We start from the raw sequence: 14,485 nt of genomic DNA, 5'->3' as shown, positions 1-14,485 counted from the left end.
GCGATAACTGCGGAAATTCTTGCGCGCTCGTTGGCTAATTTTCATCGTCAATATGTGGACAGACACATGAATTTATAATTTACGCGATGTACCAACGAGCGAGAATGGACAATTTGACATTTTGTTTTTTACAATAACTGTCTTATTTCTCGCGCAATGATCAGATCATTTTTATCATCAATAAGAGTACAGACGGATAAAATTTTAGTTCAAGTTCAACTTTCAGCTGTCAAACTGTCAACTTTTTTAACCAATGAGATTTTATGGACTTTATTAAGGAGGCAATCAAAAAGTGAGAAAAGCTATTGACAATGTTGGCGTCATTTTGAATAAAATTTACTTATCTTTGTTTACAGCAAGTTTACGGCATCTTTTCCCCTCATTTATTCCCGGCATTTGACCATTTTGGGGTCTTGTTAATGTAAAAAACAATTTGACGTCAGTTTTTTATGTGTCTGTTCTCTTATTGATGACAAATTTTGTCGTAACATTGTCAGATTTCACTGCGGAACCACTTGCCTGTGACTCGTGGTTCCACAGCCACTTTGACAATGTTATGACACAATTTATCATCCATAAGAGGACAGACGCATAGAAAACTGACATCAACTTGTTAAATTGATCATGAATTTCATAATAGCATCGTCAAAGTAGCTGTGGATCCATGAGGCAATAGCCCATTGGATCCACAGACGTACTCTGACAATGTTATGACGAAATTAGTAGCCAATAACAGGACGGACGCGTGAAAAACTGACATCAATTTGTTAATTTGCCATTAGTTCACATAATCATTCACAAAGTCACTCCATTTAACTGCACATGCTTAAAGCAGACAGAAATGAGAACACTTCATTTGATGTTCTTTTGAGGAAAAGAAACAGACTAAGCATGTCTAACAATAAGCCAATGAGTGTTGAGTGTTATGGCTAACAATGAATGGCTGGTCTCCTAGTTTTTTTCTGTCATCTTTCCAACAAATTCTCCATCTGAATTTATGTTCTTCATATCACAGATTGTTTGTTTTGCAGTTGAACTTGGAGGAGCTGAGGTCTTCAGGCCTCTGCAGAGTTCCCACTAGTTTTGATAGTTAAGGGTCCTTGGGATCCCCAGTTCTAAAGAATTGGGTTTTTTTTCCTTTTCAGGGGTCCTTTGCCTATAACTAAAATGTTGTGTTAGACTTAACCCTGGAAACTATTTGCTTCAGGCACAAAATTTTGCGATGGTTTAGGTTTACAGCTATATGTTTACAGCCATACACATTGAGACAAAATTTGTTTTTTGAACAAATCATATTTTAACCAGCCATTTAGGACAAAATATGCATTTCTTCACCTGGGTATCATCCCCCCCCCCCCCCCCCCCACTTCCCTCACCTGTATCACTTTCAGGTTTCCTTTTTTCAGATTTAATCAATGTTGAAGGTTGAACGACACTAAATAAACTCTTTTGTGTAGACATGACCTGACAAGTGACAAAATGGTGGCTCAAAGGGCATGCCATGATTAACACAGAGATTTTTGGGTAGGGTCTGCCAGACCTAGTTTGGTAACCAGTTGGAACTTTTAACTGCATCCCAAGGACGCACTTTGCTAAAAAAAAACTGTGCGTCCTTGTCATTTTTTGTGTATGGGAACTCTGCTCTGGAATAACGCATTTTAATTTGGATTTAGATGCCTCAAGTAGATCAACTGGACAGTCATCTTGAAGTAGCCAGAGGAAATATTTTATCATCTAAGTGATCTTCTGACCCCTTAAGTCCTCCTGAGTGCCTCAGAACCATAAAAACTCTTGTTTAAATGAAAGAATTCTTCTCCATCTGGTATTTTATTTGCACAGAGCATCAACTTTTTCAGTTAATTTTGGTTTTCTCTGCCCTTTTAACCAAAATAAGGGATGGTGAATGGTAAATGTGAGACTTTGCAAGAGGGTGAGACTGGCATATTTCTTTGTGAGCCCAAGACATTTTGACTTCCCTTTAAATCCCGATAGTGCCGTATGGCACAAAATGTTATAATAAGCTGACTATGTGGCCAATTCATTTCAAATTTGGAGGCCAAAAGGATCTTTGAGAGATCTTCACACTGAAAGCATAAAATCATACCCCCCTCCTGAATCAGACTTGATTAACCACCCCTCAAGTTTGTGAAACTTTTACGCTTTACAATTTTACAGTCAAGTGAATATCTGATAAAAATCTGCACACCCAGAGCTGCAAATTAAGCTATTGTTTATGGGTATACCCAGTATATACAAGGAATAAGGTATTTTTGAATGTTTTCATTTTTTTACTTTGTAGACTCCTCAATTCAATTTGTGACATCTTGTATGTCTGTTGTGGTGATTTAGGACATACCCCAAACAATACCTTTCAGCTGGTATATTACTTGTGGTCTTTCAATCTACTGTTATAATTTTAGAACAATAAGGTTTTTCTCTGGGGCTTAAAGGGTTAAACTAGGAGATCTAGACTTAAAGTGTTTTAAATTCTAGCTCAAGACATTCCAAGATGAGCAGACATCATTTATTCCAAAAAAAACGATTCAGTACTTCTAGACTTTCTTAGCCTTGCAAAAATCGAGACTGTGAAACTGCTTTGTGAAAAACAATTGAGACTGCAAGACACAAATAACCGCTAAAATAAACAAGACTGCAATACCCATTAAATTTGACCAAAGTTTGCGAGACCCATGGTCTTTAAAGGAACATTCACCACGAAAATAGATGGAGATTCTCCAGGGCACGACACTAAGAGTGGTCAACTGGACATTGGCCAGTGAAAATAACACTTTGGCCTGTAAAAGTTTGGCCTGAAGAAACTCTTTAAAATCTGTCTTCACATTTCAGAATAAAACATTGAGAATTATTTGCATATGTCACTTGGAATACTTAATATCAGTTTTTTGGGCTTTTCAAATGAAAAGCCTTTTCACAATTTGAAAGCAGACTCAGGAAACAATGCTTGCTGCCATGCAACATACTCCACCGTGCCTGAAATCAACCATCTTGGCCAGGTGTTTCTTAGGGCTGGTTCTAGTTGTGCTCAATCCTTCTCGGACAGATGAAATAAACATCTTTAACATGTGTCTCCAGCTCTTGCGATTTTGTCCTGTTTTGCTTGTTTCACTTTGAAAATTATGGCACAGAAGTGGTTGCAGACCTTCCAACTCTCATGATTTGGTTGTGAGACTCACAAATTCAGGACTCATCTCACAGTCTCACAATTTAATCTCAAAATCTCATGGTTTTCCACAATGAATTACAACCTCTATCAGAGCCAGCCTACATACATCTAATATCTGTATGTATAATTAGTCTTCTTTTTGTGTGTGTTGTGTGTTTGTGTGCTCTTGCATGTCTTTTTCTTATTTTCTCTTCTTATTTGACCCAAATAAATAACCACTTTAAATCACTAAGGGTGGCTGCACAGTCTTATGTGCCCATTAAGGTTACTTTGGGCAGCCCTGTACTCTTTTTATTTTAACTTATTTTTGTTCATCTAATTTCTAATTTCTGGCTCAGTACAAATAAAGTTGTTGTTGCTGTTGCCTAAAATCAACTCGATTTAAAATAATAGTTGTGAATACAAATCAACTCAATTAAGAAGGATTGAATATTGTAATGTTTGTGTTTCTTCTCACTGGGAAATCTGAAGTGAGCTATTTTTAAATCTTGTTCTGATGTCCAATCACCGGGTGAAGTCCTCTGGGAAAGGCTTTGTTTCAAGTGTTCAAGATGGCAGAATGAGATGTCGAAGACTCTCCTGTTGGTGTTTCAAGTCCTAAGGTGTTAATTAATGCTAAAATAGCACTAATTATGGCAGTTTGAACACTGCTAGGAATTGTTAGCATTGAGATTCCTTTGTTTTAAAGCAGTTTGGTAAATATCACTATTTTGGACCCAAATCTCAAGACTTTTTTGGGTAAATTTTTGAGGCCTCAAGATTTGGGGGTTTTAGATGTTGGAACGTCTGCAGTTGTCTGACTTTTTCTTGAGTGTTTCAAAACGAACAAGAAATGGGAATGAAGATGAAACTGTGGAACAACTTGAATTAGATCAGAAAGAGAAGCAAGATGAGAAAGAAGTGGAGAAAGAAACTTTGTTATGAAAATCTAGTGTTAAGTGGAAGCAGTTGTATCCTTGGCTGGACTATTTGAGCTAATTACTTGAGTTGCTTGTACACCTGGCGAGTACAACTTGTATTTTGTCCAGTGAAATTCTGAATAAACTGGACAATGGATCAGTACACCAAAAAGCTAGTGTTGAGCCCTGGAGATGAAGAACCAGGCCACTTGGAACTCGTAAAGCATGGGGATCAGGCATGTCAGCACTACCAAGCTTGCATTTCTTGTACAATTTCTTGATTGCTGTGTCACTTAATGGATTTTTGCGAAGTGTGCCATCTATTTTTCCCTCAGTGGGAAGCTGCTTCAGATAGGAATTCAGCGTTTGTTGAACAAGTGGTTATCGCAGATATCAATGTTGACTGTAGATGCTGATTGATAACTGCTTGGACTGACAGCAAAGTAATTTTCTTGCAAAACTACCATGATTTCTCTGAACTGATACTTAAAAACTGACTGAGACATTTATTCCTTTTGTTTACTTCCATGTCTTCAAGAGCTGTTATAAATAATAGAATTACGTTTGTTGAAACTATTCGGTGTAATGGAGGAATTATTGAAAACTTTTGTTTTTTCTGATAATATACTCATGTCAAAGTTGGCAAAATTTCCACTGGAATTTAAAATGATTTGCTATGACAAATATCTTGGAAAAGTTTTACTCTGAACTTAGCCGCATCTTTAGTGTTGTTGGGTATGGCATTCTCTTTTATCTTACAGTATCTATTTCATTATCAGAAACATCAAAAAATCCTGAAGCATGAACAAAGCACCCACACTATAATCATCTCCTGCTGGGTCATTCAAGCAAGATATGATGCAATTCTTCACCAATGGTAACAATGAAACCTCTATAATCACCCGAGTAATCATACCAAAAAGGTAAAACAGGATAATTTATACTTTCCGGTGACCAAACCCAGCCACAATTTTTGCAAAGCCAGAAATTATGACCTGGCACATGATCTATCTTAAAGTTTCTAACACAAATGTGATCCCAAGAACCCTGGAAAAGATCTCTGTTACCTTCTCTAACTACCTTACTTTGCAGAGCGTAATTAATTAATCACTCTTTGGATTAAGTCTCTGTCTCATCTTTTTCATGTTTTTGAAGTTCGTATCTTTGTTTCTCTGCACAAAGATCCCTGAGCCCATTCCCTATTCACTACCAGTAAATGTCCACAGAATGAGGCCAAACACGAAGCAAGCAAGCATATCAGGGCTCAAAAAAACCTTGAAATTATTCCAGCTTGCCCTTCAGACAAGTAACTCGTAAATTTTACTTTCCCTGGATAGGTCTTAGTTTACCTTTCTTTTATTTAGTTGGCAGATAACTTGCCTGGGTCCTTGCCCATTGGGCAAGTGCGTGAGAGTGAAATGTTACTTGCCCGGTGGGAAAATCAACTTGTCCCGGACAACTGGACCGCACTTTTTTTTTAGCCCTGTATATGGCAAACAGTGTATTTACCTTGTGAGCAGGGGCGACTGGTTTCATTTCATCCTGTTGATAATATTGTAAAGTAGAGAGTCAGTCCAATGTAAGTCTACCTCTGTACCTTCACATCTATCCAGCTTCTCCTTGGCCTGACAAAACCAATTGTCCAAAATAAATACAGTTAACATCTCAGGTCAAGTAACTAATGTTAAAATTATATTAACCCTCTGTCATGCATACATGATTTCACAAATTATAAGAGTAATGTGAAAAACTCTGCATTCTATCGGCAGACAAATCCACGCTTCTAAATAAAAGATCTGAACTTGTAACAAAATGAAGGTGCAAGAACAAGTTCTATGCAGCCTATCAGAAGCAGGATCGCTCCACATGCCCTCCATGAGTCAGTTTAAATTTTGTTTTCACCGCCGCTAAGGCCACAATCTAATGATCGCTTCAAGCGTGAAACTTGACGAGTAACTGTAGTTTCTATCTTTAAAATTTGTATTTGTTTTCTCTAATTCAATACTGAAATCACCATTTTTTCCATGGTGTACACAGTACACCAGTGCAAGAAAGTAGGCTGTAATAATGCAGCTATACTGATTATTCCCAAGAGCAATGCAGTAAAACCCAAGGATCACAATAATTTTCTGATGGTGGCCAGTAATGTTGAAAAAAAATTAAACTTACAACTGCCTACAACCCACAAACATCATTAATTTTATTCATTCTGGTCCAAAGAACAGGTTAAAAATTAACCAAAGATAGTCTTAGCAGTGCTCAGCAGCTCAATGTGTACTTCCAGAAAATACAGTATCCATACCCCCACCAAGGAGGGAATTTCACATAAGCCCCCCTCCTCCCCGGAATTTCCATTTTTTGAATACAAAAATAACCCCCTCTCCCCCTCTCCTCTGGAATTTGCACAAGTACACTGTATTATGTACACCCCCCCATACCCTCTGGAAAAAATAGTTTTGGCAAGAAAGTGTGTTTACGTTAAAGTAAATACTCCAAACACTTAGCTGTCTGCATTGCACGTCACTGCTGTTTATTTTCGATTGATCTTAACAGCTGAATGTACACGCAAAGAGAACATACAGCAATTTGTTTAACCATACTTTAAAAGAAAATAGATAAAATAACTTGTCAAATTACCTTCCTATACGACTAAGTTGCTTAGTAAAATTAATGTGGTACAATTTCCGTTCAAGGACTGATAAGATGTATGTGGATGAAATGGACACCATACTTTTATCATGAACACAATCGCTAATACACTCGCAACAAAAGCCAATTTTAGAGCAAAATTACATACAAATGAACAGAGATAAACAAGAATAAGAAATTCTCAAGTTTGTGAAATCGTGACATTGTTTCTACCTTTATAAAGACACTCATTTTCATGAAAGAAATCGATTGCCACTCATCAGCTTCGAAGACTGATGTAAAAACAAACTAGGCTTAAGTCAGAGTGCTTTTCAGTCCACATGGTGACTCCCTGTAGACTGGTAACAAGTACACGCAACAGCACGTTCTTCACATTTGTTGGCTTCCAAAGTGCTTTTTGAAGAAAGAAAACTTATTTCAAATATAATGTGAATCAAATTAAGTATTCAAGCTACTATTTTTCATATGAAAGATCTACTTAGTAGGTATGAAAGGATTTTTGAACGGCTAGATCGATACTTGAATCCGTATTGAATCGAAGAGCATCTGGAAACCAAATCGATCATCCACCCCCACTCCCATCCGGAATTTCCTAGGTCTTTGTCACGCCACTCCACCCCTCCGGAATTTCCAATTCCCTCCGTGGTGGGGGTATGGACATTTTCTGGAATTTCTGATTGGCACAATGCCTTATTTGGTTCTTAGAAGTGAGCAGTTTTGATCCTGCATTACTACTCTCTAAAGTATTGACCTAACTATCCCTCAGTCAATATGGCAAGGTCTCGGTTTGGGATTTTCCTGTAAAGACCTCACTCTTGGTCAATAAATATGGGTTACTGACCAAGCGTGAGGTCAAGATGGCTGGATATTGGCCAAGTCCTTATTTTGCGTGTTTATGGACCAACACGAAGTCTCGGTCCATAAACAAGCAAAAAAGGAATGAGGCCAATATCCGGCCATCTTGACCGAACAAGCTTGGTCAATAAAGGATTTATTATATGGGATAAAACACCAAAAAATGATCCTTGTACTTGTTTATCTTCAAGGACTGAAATGGAAGCCAGTTGCATGCAAAAATCAATGGCACATGTACCTTTATCCTGATTGGGTGAATGCAGAAATACAAGCATTTCATTGGTTTACACTTTTGATGAGTAAATGTCTAACTACTGAATGGAATTAACAAATGTGTGAAATTGCTTAAAGCATTATTAACCGCGCGGCCATGGGCCGAGCACGGTTCATGTTCTATCTGTGGTTTGTTTTTTGTTTTTTTTTTATTTTTTTTTTTGTTGTTGGTGACCAGACCCAAACTTCCTCTTGGCCAAATTTTGAATCACACAACCTGTGATGTTTATTCGCCAAAAGCTGTTGAAACATTAATACAAGGACGATGTTACGGATGTTTTCTTTGTTTGTGTGTAAAATATATTTTTTGGTTTTATCGAAGCGTTGGATTCGAAGGGAAATAATAAATATGCTAAAAATGCTGAAAAAGGTATAACGTCAGCCAAGGAATGCGCTGATGTTGCAGCTTTCATTTTCGCTACGTGATAAATAAGATTGTGTTTACTTTGCAAGTTTATTTCGCCAGAAGCGACGGTCATTAATTGATTTGCAATTTTGCGAGTATTTCTTGTGGGTTTCGGCAAATGAAGTGAATTCGTTGGCTGTTTCATCGCAGCGTGTTCAGAGAAGGAAAATTAAATATTTGCAAGCCAAGCAAAGAATGTGTCAGAACGTGCAAGGATTACGTCATTGGTAGGGGAATAACCACCGTACTAAAGATAGTCGTGGATAACATAATTCTTGAATTATGTGACTTGTGTGACTACTTTGCTAGCTCTTTACTCATGGCAAAAACCAATTACATTTAGTAAGCTGTTGTTAATAGTCCTATCGTATCGTTCATATCGTTCATGCCCATACATATATACATATCCCGAGGAAAGTTCCAGATTAAGACGATTACGTCATTGGAGATTTCACAACAGCTACAACTGATGGTGCAATAATGCAGTTTGTGTTGATCAAGTGATGTGGTGTCTACAGTAATCAATGAATCATCAAGAACTGCTTTGGAATGTGCACTGCATTGCGCCTGTAGTGCTAAGAAAACAGTTAAAGTTTAAAAGCGCAGTTATAAGATCTAAAAGATCTTATTGTTTTGAACCTCAAAAATGTCCCAAAAAGGCTTCAATTTTCAACTCTTAACTTTATACCCAGCCCGTTTTATGGAGCTCAGTTAGGTGTAGAAATTTTCGTAGAGCTCTACAACTTCACGGTAGTATTTTGAATGCTTAAGCTCTGTTTCTCTTGGATATGCATACACCATAGAGGTGTAGAGGCATATAGTTATTGTAGCAAATATTACATCGCTTAGGAACGTTGAGTGTTATGGATTGCAGTGTTTTAATAATTGTTTTCAATTTACAATTCTGCATGGAGTTTACCCTGGCTATGTTCTACGCTCTATGCTGTATGTTCTTCCATTCACGATCAACACGCCACACTCTTAATTAAAGCTCTTACACTTCATGTTCCACCATCTACGCTCTACGTTCTACGTATTTACAAGTTTATTAGTTCAAGAATTTTTGACTACTCTCTAAACTAGCTTAGAGGCTTAAAAAACCACAGCAGTAGAGTGATAAAAATTATTAGGGTTACGAGTGCAAGTTTCTCAATCATCTGCGATGCTGTAATTTTTGTAATTGTAATTTATTGGTTTTCTTTATTATCTCATATACATTTACATGTTATTACAGTTTACAGTATTTTAACAATCTTTTCAATGTACAATTCTGTATTGAGTTTACCCTCTATGCTCTAAGTTCTACCATCTACACTCTGCTCTCTACGATCTACCAGCTACATTGTACTCTTCAATCTACGCTCTACGATCTACCATCTATCCTCTAAGCCCATCTACACTCTGCGTTCTACCAGCTACTCTCTTTGATCTATGCTCTACGCTTTACGATCTACCACCTACCCTCTAAGCCCATCTATGCTCTACTCTCTACATTCCACCAGCTACTCTCTTTGATCTACGCTCTGCGATCTTACCATCTACCATCTACCCTCTAAGCCCATCTACGCTCTACTCTCTACGTTCTACCAGCTTCTCTCTTCAATCTACACTCTCCGATCTACAACCTACCCTCTAAGCCCATCTGCTTGGAAGGTTATTGGACATTTTTATTTTTTTTTTTAAATTTTTTAATCTTTTAATGAAGACTAGCGAGCAGCACAAAGGAAGACTTATTGTAGTTGTAAGCTTTTTCATTTATTTCTGACCCCAGGAGGGCACTTCCTATAAATGGGCTAATGGGGATGTGCCGTTGGATGGGGTCGCATTTTCACGACTGGACTGACTATAATGGGGTCGCCTTTTCAAGCATTTTTTATAGGGTGACTAGAATGGGGTCACACTTTTCCGGGATTTTGAGAGTAAGAAAATTCTGGCAAGTTGTGATTTACAAACGGAAAGATTCGCCGAAAAAAAATGTTACTGTATTTATTGCTGTTGTTTAATATTTGACAAACACCTCCCATTACATTTCCGGCCTTGAAATCACAACCTAAACATTAACCAGTTGCACAATAGTCGAGAACAAAGTCCACATTCGTGTTACGCTATTAAATTGCCATTTTGCGTCCATCGAAGTTAAGATAACTTGGATCTTCTTTTGCTGTAATAAGCATTTGATCTCCTTTGCTTGGGACTTGTTTGCTTTAAACGTGACATTGACAGGAATATTAATTCCACCTCCAATAAACATGTAATGTCACCATTAAAGAAGACTGTTTGCATTTCAACTATTTATGACAGTGTGTTTGTAAATGTTTATGGTAAGCAAATGTACCAGAATGTTTATAGTGTAGTTGTGAAGTAAAGTGTTCTTCATTCAGTTTATTAAATGTGTCAATTCATTACAGAAACACTTAGTTAAAAGGATTTATACGGTAGACGCAAAAACAGAAAGTGACTAAGTTGGGGTCGTGAAAATTACATTTAACCAAAAGTGACTAAGATGGGGTCTATAATTGGCCATAGAATATGACTATAATGGGGTAGGGGTTATGAGAGTCCAGCGGCACATACCTAACAAAGATTGATCCAAGTACCACCCCCCCCCCCTGGGTTTCTGACGCATTTTGTCTCTGTCTGAGACTTCTTCAGGGAATGATTACAACTAACACTGAACAGCATATATAGCAATGTGCCTAAGTTTAACTTCCCATGGAAGTGAATAACCACTGAAACATGCTGTAAACGGACATTACAAGAAATGCCTTAATGCACATGTTATTACTTGTTGTTATATTTTGGGGGCCATATGATCAGCGTTAATTGTATGGCCCCCCAAAAACATGCTATTTACATAGATGTGCTAAAGCAGTAGTAGATTTATAACTGACAATACACTCTAAGTCTGGTAAATGTGTCTGGATAACCAGCTTGATGTTAGTGGTTCTGAGTTAAACCATTTATTCCAATTTGAAATGAACAGCAATCTCTTTGACAAATTACGACCCTAAAATCTAGTAAACAACATCTCCACATGGTTGCAAAACATCCACTAAGCGTTCAAAGTCACGTGACCTAAGTATTCACACTTTTTGAGTACACTATAACAAAATGTCATTCACATCAGTTAGCATGATTACAGTTAAAATGTAGATTTAAAGACTACCATTCTACTGTTGTGCGATTTACGTTTTAGCGAAAGCCATTTAGTTCTGTTACTGTATTTAACCTGAATAAAGGAATTAAAAACCCAACTGGGTAACTGTGAAGCCGGAGGCACTTCCAGAATTTCTCATGCTTTGCTAAAGGTTTAAACGTGGAGCTATTTCTAGTATAGCACATAAGTTCGCCTCTGATAAAGGCCTTCTTGTTGCTTGCGGGAATGAAACGACTCAAAGGGAATGTACAGATACTTTTTTTGTGGATTTTTATAGGTAGAAAACTGCAGAGCGCTAAAATTAAGAAACTCTAATAGGATTTCTTAAGGACCCTTTCAAACAAAAGAAACTCTAATAGGATTTCTCTGGGACCCTTCCAAACAAAAAAAAATGTCTTTTTCTAATGTTTTAATTTTCTAAGCTTTTTTTAATTTTTTTTAAATTTTTTAACTTTTTTTTTATATTTTGGGAAGTTAAACTTAGGCATGCTTAAATCATTCCCTGAAGAAGCCTTAGATAGAGACAAAGTGGGTCAGAAATAAATGAAAAAGCTTACAACTACAAGAAGTCTTCCTTTGTGCTGCTCACTAGTCTTCGTTAATAAATTAAAAAATTAAAAAAAAATTAAAAAATTCCAGTAACCTTCCAAGCAGATGGGCTTAGAGGGTAGATCATAGAGCATAGAGCATAGATCGAAGAGAGTAGCTGGTAGAACATAGTGAGTAGAGTGTAGATGGTAGAGCATACAGTGTAGAGCATAGTGTAGAGCGTAGAGGGTAAACTCAATACAGAACTTTAAATTGAAAATGATTAAAACACTGTAAACCGTAATAATACTTTAACAACACTTTAATATATATGAGATACATGCAAGGAATATGCTACAAATTGAAATCAAATGTTACAAAATGGGCAGGTAACCATAACAACAATGCACAACTACAGTAAAAGCTACAAAGTGGAAGGAAAAGTAACTTTCCATCATGTAGGAGGAGACTGGTGACGACAGCGTAGAGTCGTAGAGCTCTACGAAAATTTCTACGCCAAATCGAGCTTCATAAAATGGGCGCCAGTTGCTTAAGTTCTAAAGAAAGTTTAACCAATAGAGCAAGAAATGTTCATTTCATCTGCCTGTCGCTTTTCTGATCTTTAGGCGTTTGGAAGAATCATTGCTCAGCTCTGTGGCGCCACAAGGCTGTCGGATTCACCACACTCAAAAAGCTTGTCTTCCTCGGCTATGTTCTACAACAAGTTGTCGGTGTTTGGCACTCACACTGTCAAACTTCATCTTGGGAGTTTGAAGTTGTCTCCCTCATTAAATGTTCAAATTTTGAACCTCTTTGTTCAAGGAGCGTTGAAGACTTTATTGAAAAGATGTCAAACTGACAGGCTCGTACTCTGTGCTGTCTAATTTCTTCACGATTTTATAAACATTTGCATGACAGCAAATTCAGTTCTCCCTCAGGTATGTCACACAGTTTCTTATTCTCGTTTCCTTGGAAATAATATCGCTTCCATGGCTTCATGTAATTCTGTGTTTTAACTTAAGCTTAGGGTGTTTGCCGCTTTTTGTTGCAAAATAAATTCATGAAACTCGTCATCATGTTTGTTTTCTTTGTTTTCATTCTTGCTGAGGGTTTCAGTTTTCTTGTTTTCCAATTCCATTGCTACAGAGACCACAGGAAATGTTTAACTGTCACAGAAAATATTTTTCACAGCACAAATTACGAAAGAAAATTTTGGTGAACCTGCCTCCGCTTCTGAAAATTTTTCCTTGCGGGACACAGCGCGTAATCCCAAGCGGGCAAGATAGCTCCATCTTGCCCACTCGGGTAGCCAATCACAGCACAGGATTTGGTTCATCTTGCCTGCTCATGAAGTAAGCCATGTAATAAGTAGTTTTATTATATGGCTGAACTGGCGCACAGTGAAAAGGAGAACTCTGGTTGGTTCCCTAAGCAGTCTGAATTTGGACCATTAAAATTAATTTTGGCAAATTGCTTTTTAAATTCTTTGCACTAAACAAAAGTATTTTTATTTAGTAGAAATCTTTTTACCTCCATGTTTGGAGGACAATTTCAGGTAACTGTTCAGAAAGCAAATTATGTGAGAAATGTAAATAGACCTAAATAAATGTGCACGTAAGAATGAATTGCGGAGACACATCAATTTATGAGCACATATAGATGATCCATTATAATAAATACTTTATTACACTAGCTTGTTCGGCCTGTATTAAGAGAATATTGATCTCGTTCTGGGTTTTTTTTTTTTTTGCAAGTTTGCAAGCCTGATAAACCTCCAAACAAAGGACCCGACCAATATTTTGCCAAATGGACCTCAATAACATAAGATTATATAAGCTTAAGCTTATAAACAAAGGAATACAATGCTTTCACAGAATTTCAAAGCTTCCCCACGCACAAAATCAAAAATTATGTAAATTAGATGTTTACATCAATATTTTTTAGCAACTTTTGACATCTTTTATCACCTTTTGTATTGTTTAAGATTTTCAAGAGTTAAGAATTTTGTCTTGCTCAATATAAACTCAAACAAAGACACGGCTGAAATATTTTTCAGTGAAAACAACGGTATACGAACGCGATGAATTTGAATGCTGAGCCCGGCAAACATTGCGCTTACAAAAACGCAACACAGTTCAATCAAGTCAATGCTGCCTTAGGAAGTAGCACGTGAGAAAGCTCCAGTAGTAAACGAAATTTCGTAAACAGTAGCTTAAGCGCTTAGTCTTACCTTCGGTATGTTCTTGTACAAGCTAGAAATTGCCAGGCTGTTGTTAGTGTGCGGAATTACATGTGATCTCCATTTCAGAATTTTACAGACGCTGCAGCCATTTCTCTTGCATCCAAATACAACCAAACAAAGGTAAATAAGTTTCAAAGTGCAAGTGATACCACAAATAGCGTCTTTATCGCGACTTTGGCATCAAAACAAGCATATAATTCCCACAAAACAGCGTACTTCCATCGCCATGTTTGGACTCTCTTTCATTTCCAGTTCCCTCCCCTCACGGAAGTGGAAGCCGTGTTTTACGCGG

General features: G+C 37.3%; 1 long non-coding RNA gene across 1 annotated transcript in view; it reads right to left on the bottom strand.

The window, feature by feature from the left end:
• Nucleotides 1-14,485, bottom strand: part of LOC149118397 (uncharacterized) — a 22,053-nt gene extending 7,568 nt beyond the window's left edge. The window contains exons 1-2 of the long non-coding RNA XR_016208995.1: nucleotides 14,182-14,485; nucleotides 5,593-5,708 (exon numbers count right to left, since the gene is read on the bottom strand). This is a non-coding gene — a long non-coding RNA (uncharacterized LOC149118397). The remainder of the gene's footprint in view (nucleotides 1-5,592; nucleotides 5,709-14,181) is intronic.

This window comes from Orbicella faveolata, unplaced genomic scaffold (genome assembly GCF_042242905.1).
Source record: "Orbicella faveolata isolate gen_17 unplaced genomic scaffold, um_ofav_v1 contig_1, whole genome shotgun sequence".
Taxonomy (NCBI): domain Eukaryota; kingdom Metazoa; phylum Cnidaria; class Anthozoa; order Scleractinia; family Merulinidae; genus Orbicella; species Orbicella faveolata.
The sequence above is the reverse complement of the archived record's forward strand: the minus strand, read 5'-3'. Positions and strand labels throughout refer to the sequence as shown.